Source organism: Tachypleus tridentatus, chromosome 4 (assembly GCF_004210375.1).
Source record: "Tachypleus tridentatus isolate NWPU-2018 chromosome 4, ASM421037v1, whole genome shotgun sequence".
NCBI lineage: Eukaryota > Metazoa > Arthropoda > Merostomata > Xiphosura > Limulidae > Tachypleus > Tachypleus tridentatus.
This window is the reverse complement of record NC_134828.1, coordinates 90,747,747-90,756,855: the sequence shown is the minus strand read 5'-3', so window position 1 is coordinate 90,756,855 and position 9,109 is coordinate 90,747,747.

The following is a 9,109-nucleotide window of genomic DNA, read 5'->3' as shown; positions in this document are numbered from 1 at the left end:
ATGTCTGATATATTTAGAGGATAGTAGATAAAGTCTAAATAAAACATGATTTCTTGACCAATTATTATATATTTGGCAAAAAAATTAGAAAAATTTTTACTTAGATGAAATCATTTCATTTACCACAATGAACTTTTTTATTTTTACGTTTGTTAATAAAAATACAACAAACTGAAGAAAAAAGAGCATCGATGTTAACGTATATCTACTCTTATTCATCCTCATGTTTTTATTGTAAGTGTACTCTGATTTATCCTCATGTTTTGTTGAATGTACACTCTCATTCATCCTCATATTTTTGTTGTATATACGCTCTCATTCATCCTCATGTTTTTGTTTTATGTACACTCTCATCCATCCTCATATTTTTGTTGTATGTGCACTCTCATTCATCATTATGTTTTTGTTGTACGTGCACTCTCATTCATCTTCATGTTTTTGTTGTATGTGCACTCTCATTCATCCTCATGTTTTTGTTGTATGTGCACTCTCATTCATCCTTATGTTTTTGTTGTACGTGCACTCTCATTCATCCTCATGTTTTTGTTGTATTTGCACTCTCATTCATCCTGGACCGGCATGGCCAAGCGTGTTAAGGTGTGCGACTCGTAATCTGAGGGTGGCGGGTTCGCATCCCCATCATACCAAACATTCTCGCCCTTTCAGCCGTGGGGGCGTTATAATATGACAGTCAATCCCACTATTCGTTGGTAAAAGAGTAGCCCAAGAGTTGGCGGTGGGTGGTGATGACTAGCTGCCTTCCCTCTAGTCTTACACTGCTAAATTAAGGACGGCTAGCACAGATAGCCCTCGAGTAGCTTTGTGCGAAATTCAAAAAAAAAACAAAAAAAACTCATTCATCCTCATGTATTTGTTGTATGTACATTCTCATTTATTCTCATATTTTTGTTGTATGTGCACTCTCATTCATCCTCATGTTTTCGTTGTATGTACACTCTCATTCATCCTCATGTTTTTATTGTATGTACGCTCTCATTTATCCTCATGTTTTTGTTGTATGTACACTCTCATTCATCCTCATGTTTTCGTTGTATGTACACTCTCATTCATCCTCATGTTTTTGTTGTATGTACACTCTCATTCATCCTCATATTTTTGTTGTATATACGCTCTCATTCATCCTCATGTTTTCGTTGTATGTGCACTCTCATTCATCCTCATGTTTTTGTTGTATGTACACTCTCATTCATCCTCATGTTTTTGTTGTATGTACACTCTCATTCATCCTCATGTTTTTGTTGTATGTACACTCTCATTCATCCTCATGTTTTTGTCAAGTTTACATCTTTTAGTCTCAAAACTACTTGTTATGGTCTTTTTATATATTGATTCTGAAGCATCTCGTTTTAATGACCAGCAGTAATTAACCATCATGCACTTCCATAGTACTGCCTTTCCATTTCACTGATGTCTTGATGAAACCTTTCCCTTTGTTCTTTGCTGAGAGCACTGATATTTTCAGAAAAATAGTTACTATGTAAGTGTAATAAATGAACATTCAAGTCCAAATTGCTACTCACTTCTTTAAACTTATTGAGCATTTCGTTGACGACATTTTTGTAATTTGGGTCGTTGTTGTTTCCTAGAAAAATGTTAATAACATCTTTAAAGGCAATTCACGCATCTTTTCCAACTTTCCTCATTGTCCTTTCGAAGTGTTTATCTGAAATCAATTATTTAAACTGAAACCTCATAAAAATCCCTTTTTTACGTTTTGCTCCTCAAAGAGCTGGGAATTGTCTACAAAGATACTTGAAACTGTCGCCATCTTTGTCTAAGGCCTTAACAAATTGCTTCATCAAGCCCAATATTATATAAAGTGGAGGTAAAAGGAACTTCTTTGTGTTAACCAAACACAAAATAACACGGTAACTTGGTATAACCAAATAGTTAATCCAACAACATATAACGATCTTTTAAGTATCTACAAAATAGCAAACCGTGTTCTTTGTATTTTGCTTTATTAAAAGGAATTTCGATATTTTCATACATTTCTTTCAATTATATTATTCAATATAATTAAATTTCTTTGAAGCGTGCTGCAAAAATTATTACATCTTCTAAATGAAAAAAACATTGTTTTATAAACCTAACAATATTAAATTTATTGTAGAAGGGGCTTCACATAATCAAAATTTATATCATTAAACTTATGCTCCACTGTAGGTAACATGAGCAGTGTTTGATCAACTTGCAAGTCTATTAAGTAAACTACTTACTCTGGCCTAACTTCTCTAAGTTCTCTTGTACATTTGGTAACGGGTTTCAGTGAGTGAAAACTTGCTTAACTTCCCCAATTCAAAGCAATACTTTAATTTAAGTGTCTTTTATAAACTAACATAACCAATCTTTTAATTACCATGAATCATGACAATAAACACTATAACTTTTAATGTAGTTAGTATACCTTTACAAAATTAGAAAAGTCTTTGGACACTAATTCAAAATTAGTGACAGCTGATCCGACTGCTTACTCCATTTAATCTCAATATGTGCCATTCGGTTTTCATTTACCAATATATTTCCTTATTCATCATTCATTACAGTCTTTTTCATACTATTTTCACTAATATTTCACAATAACCTAATAATATTTCAATTCGATTTTAATATTTCTCTTACGATTTACTATTTTTTTCTCTCAGTTACTTTATCCTATTTTTAGTTTTTCGATTAATTTTTAAGAAACAATTGTTCAACATTCTTTTTTTCATACCTGTTCTATCAAATATCTCACATTTTACTAAATATTTCTTTCTCAAAGTTGTAATCTTTTGTTACACGCTGTTAACGGTTTTTATAACTTTTCTTTCTGGTAACATCAAAACAGATTCATCAGTTTTCTTAAAGTCTGCATCAATAATTGAATATTTCCAAGAAACAATTAGAGAAAGACTTTTTTTTTTTTATCAGTTGTGAAATTTGTTTCCATAATTATTTCCCGTTCAAGCTATTGCGGCTCGACATAGCCAAGTGGTTAGAGCGCCCAACTCCCAATGTGAGGGAAGGAGTATAACATATTTAGTCGAAATAATACTGTACACCATGGGCAGTGGAACTGTTTTCATGGAACACAAAACTCCCAATGTGAGGGAAGGAGTATAACATATTTAGTCGAAATAATACTGTACACCATGGGCAGTGGAATTGTTTTCATGGAACACAAAACTCCCAATGTGAGGGAAGGAGTATAACATATTTAGTCGAAATAATACTGTACACCATGGGCAGTGGAATTGTTTTCATGGAACACAAAACTCCCAATGTGAGGGAAGGAGTATAACATATTTAGTCGAAATAATACTGTACACCATGGGCAGTGGAATTGTTTTCATGGAACACAAATTTATTGACAAACTTTGTCCAAGCATATGGTAGAAATATCTTCTTTATGTGATGGTTATAGAAAGTGCCTTTGAGGTTTCCATGGAGGATATAAAGAGCAGTTTTCATCATGATCAATAGCTGCCGAAAGAGATACTGCACAATCTCATATGGGGAATATAGTATTCCCTCATCTGCTCTCCAGGCAAACGAAGAACATAAAATATCCTATAGCTTTCACAAACCGAAAACAAGATTCACCTGAATAGATGTCATGTCACTGGTATCCCAGTTGTATATATACTATGCTGTCTTGCCCAAGTAACATGGCGATGGTAGTGAATTTTGATAAATATCGTTTGGAGATAGTCTTTCTTGCAAAATAACTTTGTTTGGTCAGTCTCTTTTTTCCCTGTTTTACTAGTCGCCTTGGAATGAACGTGTTCATGCCAATTCTGCCATAAGGTATTGCAAGACTTCCTTCGATTTGACCTGGACGTGTTATCGTGATCAAAACAGGATCAATCGGAATATCTTGGTAATGGTTTTGGTTCTATATCTCTCAAGTCTCTTTGTCTTTGCCAAAGGATTGTGTTTGTCTCTCACACCTACCTGCTATGCAGTGTAAGTATTTTGCAAGAAAAACTCTGCATATGCGAGATGATGTATAGTTTAATATTATGTAGATTCTTTACTGAGATCAGTTGTGTTTATATTTAGGAGTAGTTGAAATCTGATTCTTCCATATTTTTACTTATTGAATAACCAACAGGTACAATCTCAAAGATTATTCTGTTGTGTTTCTTATACTGTACTTTAGAAAATGTGATCGAAAGCCACAAACGAGACGAAGAGTAATTTTATGTTTCTGAACGTACCTGCCAAGGTTTGAAGGAACTAACTGAAAATAAATATGGCCTCAGTAGAGAAGTCGCAACATTTTCTCCTTTTCTTTCTACAGGCAGCTGCAGTCCAGTAAAGTGTTCAAATATATATTATCCACCTGAAGTCCCACAGAAATAACATTATTTCTCTCAAGCAAGGTTGTATAGTGTATTATTCCTTCAAGTATGAACCTAATGAATTTTAAATTATAGGAAAAAAGTGTAAAATCTGATTGTTCTGACTGTGCAGCTTTATTAGTTTAATTACGTAAATTAAATTTAAACAGTCAGGCTTTAATTAGAGTTACATTATTTCTCACTCCAAACGCTAATCATAATATAACACGTAATAAGTTACTCAACTGGTCTTAAAGGGTATGTGTTAAAAATTAATTAAAAAGTATTTTAAGAAATTTAAATGCTAACAAAATAGTACGCTAAAGCAAGACAAGATTCGTCATATAAACTTTATTATAATTTGAAATATTCTCAGACACAGCACATTTATGTTACAGACAACAATCAAAAGATGCCGCCACAGTCTAGTCATTTACTATACGTTTTTAGGTTATGTTAAAAATCACAATTACCACAGTCCATTTCTATTAGTTAGAACACGTCTTCCGCTCTTACCGATTATACACATACCATTAGTTGAGCTGAAAGTGGTTGGGAAAGACCATGAACAAATTTGCTAAGTTTGGATAACGAATCTTATACGAAACGTTTTGAAAAAGAAACTTAGAGCTATATATCTAAGTTCTTTTTACGCGTTGGAAACAGGTTGGTGAATGTTCTGTTCTTAAATTCATCCTTGTACTTCTCGCACAAACGATGTTTGTGTAAATTCTAGTAATGATTCACCAGAAGGTGAATGAGATCTGAGTGATTATTTGAGCTACAAAATTAGATATCCTCAAAATTACAATCGTCACTGCAAAAAAATATTTCGATGCTTGTGTAAATAAAATGTACAACAACTGGCTTTTGGTTAACTATACAGTTTTGGGTATCTTGGGTATCTCCTATTAAAAATAAACTACCATACATCTGTCATTATGTCATACAAAATTCACTTATGACTACTGCTGGGGGGCAGAAACTACGTTACCAAGTGGTCCTACAAGTTACTTCAGAAACACAGATATGGCCAGTCAGAAGTTAAGACTTGTTTGTTTAGAAATAAACAGAAAGCTACACAATTGGCTATCTGTGCTGAGAGTTAAGGTGTTGTTATGATTGAACATTCTGGTGATATCAATTTAGAAATAATTTTCTGATTTAGGCTTCATTTGGGATACAATACTTTAAAACATGTTGTTTAAGGAATACTACACTTTACAACTATCTCAATTCCTATACTTAATCTTCTTGCTGATTAATTTGTAAAACAGTCCCTATACTTATTTAAGTTTTAATAGTTTTCGGAATACAAAATTAAGTTTATGATAATAAATTGTTTATAAATATATATTAAGGGTAGCACCTTATTTTCTTTACTTTTAATTTTCCTCTTTTTATGTTCATCTTTTTCTTATTCTTACTTTAACTTGGGAGAGCAGTCACCTTCCCACAACTGTCTGCAGACAATAAAGGGTGATAAAAGATATATTCATAATTAAAAGTACTTTACGTTATTAGTATTATTTATTCTTTACTTTCTCTATAAAGTATCATTTTCTATTTATTGCGTCACACTATTATTTTCTACATATCTCACCATTTTTTAAAAATTAACTTTTTGTACACACACATATATATAGTGGTTAACATTTCTTATAACAGTTATCACACTTAAACCTTTTGTGTACTGTACACACCTCTTTGGCACAAACTAAAACTGACAGCAGCAACTCTAGGTTATGATTAGCTAGTTCTTAAGGCTAACTCGTATCGAAGGTCTGGTTATTGTTATTACTCTTAGGGTTCCCCGCTGGTACAGTGGAAAGTCGACGGATTTACAACTCTAAAATCAGAAGTTCGATTCTCCTCAGTGTAGTTAGCAAATAGCCCGATGTGGCTTTGCTATAAGAAAACACACAGACCTTAAATTTTATTTCTGTACTGCAGACATTTAAACGATCCTTCTTGATATTAGATGTTTTAATTCTGTGGTTGTTTCCTAAACCTTTCATGACTCTTCCAGTTAAGAAAAAAAAGATGCCCTTGAGCGCATTTTCTGTTTCTCATTGTTTTTAAGGTATTAAAGCTTTCTTCAATACAGTCAACGGTTTCTCTTTGAAGTCTATAAGATTATTTAGCAATTCCATCTGATGCCCATCGTACTTTTTACCAACCTTTCTCAAGTTTAGGTTTGGTTCTTCAAATATCACTTCTAGTAGAAGCATTAACTGATTTAAGATGATATGCAGCAGTGCGTTGCTTGGATGACTAATTATAATAATAATTCTAATACTGCCACAAATTCCTCATTTTTTGAAAAGTGAGATCTTTATTGACCTTGACCGCTATGAAAGCTAATTTCCAGTCCACCAAATAGTGTGGCACATTTTATACAGAATATTGGAAATACTGCATATTACATATTTCAAAACTTTTGCAGCAACGCTGGCAAATATTTCAGTCTTAGATTCTCCATTGCCTTTTAACCTTTTCTGTTAACAAGAGTAAGGGCTCGGCATGGTCAGGTGGGTTAAAGGGTTCGACTCGTCATTTAAGAGTCGCGGGTTCGAATCCTGGTCTCACCAAACATGTTCGTCCTTTCAGCCGTGGAGGCGATATAAAGTTACGGTCAATCCCACTATTCGTTGCTAAAAGAGTAGCCCAAGAGTTGGCGGTGGGTGGTGATGACTATCTGCCTTCCCTCTAGTCTTACACTGCTAAATTAGGGACGGCTAGCGAAGATAGCCTTTGAGTAGCCTTGCGCGAAATTCAAAACAAGTCGACGACTATATATTTTTGACTATATAGTTTAGAATAATACTGCTGAAAACGACAGATGGTGGAAGATAATATCTGTTAAAAAGCAGCAGACTGGATAATATTTCTTCTTTTTTTCAGCGCAAACACTCACAACAGACTATCCACACTCTGTCCAGCACCGAGAACCAAACCCTAGACTTTAGCGGTGTAAGTCTACAAGCTTACCGCTGACACACACGGAAACGTTAAATTTTGGAAAATATCGTATCGTCATTTCAACTAGCAACCAATAAGATTTTAGCTGAGAATATCGTTAAAACTGGAAATATTTTAATTTTGTTGCTCAAAATGAATATTCAAGACATTTTAGACGAGTATTTTGAAAACGTAGGGTTTCACTAAATCACACGAAAAGAATGATTAAACACAAACATTCGATCATAATTTAAATCTTTAATAAATCCAGACACACTTTCGACATTTTAAACTTTAACGCTAAATAGTTCAGCTAGAACAGCGGTATGTCTCCGGATTTACAACGCTAAAATCAGGAGTTCGAATCCCCTCAAAGAGCTCAACAGATAGTCCGATGTGGCTTTACTATAAGAAAATTAAACACGCTCATACAATTCGTATATCATATGAATTCATTAACAATTACAAAGGCCGCTTTATAAAACAAAGGTTGCTCAGTGAACAAGGTTAGAAAAGATTTATAAGAAACCTCTCAATACAGTAAATATACAGAAAATTTTGTTTATATATATTGTGTTCGTATGACAAAAATATTTAAGTAAGAAAACACAATACATGCAGGTTGAAAACGAGACGGAGTCACGTCGAGGATGTATAATCAAAGGAACTTATAGGATATTTAAAGTGCTTTGTTGCTTGTTTTGAATTTCGCGCAAAGCTACACGAGGGCAATCTGCGCTAGTCGTCCCTAATTTAGCAGTGAAAGACTAGAGGGAAGGCAGCTAGTTATCACCACCCGCTCAACTCTTGGGCTACTCTTTTATTAACGAATGGTGGGACAACTGTTACATCATAACGCCCCCACGGCTGAAAGGAAGAGCATGTTTGGTGCGACGGAGATTCGAACTCACGACCCTCAGATTATGAGTCAAACACCTTGACCCACCTGGTCATATTGAAGGTGCAAATCAAAGAAAGAAAAAAATACCTTTCGCAAGAGAACGAAATAAATATTTAACCGAGTTGAAGTTAACACTTTTAATCTCTTTGTATTAACAGATCGCTGTTCATGTGAAGAATACAGAATAAGTTGAAGGTGAACTGCAAAGAACACAGCAAAATAAATAGTAGCAGAAAGCAGCTCAACGAGTGGTAAGCACATAGCAGAAGCATGTTGACAGACACGCAATAGGATAACGCGTGATAAAAACTACTTAATACAAAACACCCGAGCGTTTTTGTAACAAAGAAACTATTTATATTTTTGGAACAAAACTGAACACAAGGCTGAAAATAACGTAATGACTTATGATACAGTTTCACCTTTGTGACGTGAAATTTCGTTTGAACCGTTAGAAACATATCATAGAAAGAAAATACAGAAGCAGTTTATGGTTGCTGGCTTCAAACATAACGAACGAACCAAGACGTAAGCAATGTACTTTGACCATAGTAGTGCATGATACGTTGCTAGGATATTTAATATTGAAGTCGTTTTTAGTAATTGCTTTGTTTTCAATTGGTTCCTCAGTGGGACAGCGGTAAGTCTACGGACTTTCAAAACCAAAATACAGAGTTCGATCCCTCGAGATAGACCCAGCAGATAATATAATTTGGCTTTGCCCTAAAACAAACAAACAAATGTTTACAATTGTGTCTCATCCTACTGAACTGAATTTGGCTTGGTTACAGTAAAAGCGTGTTACGAAAGACATCAAGATATATTAACCCCACATTTACTTAGTTTGGATACAATTTGAATGTTACAGAACTTGTGATTAAATATTGTTATTTTTTCTTCT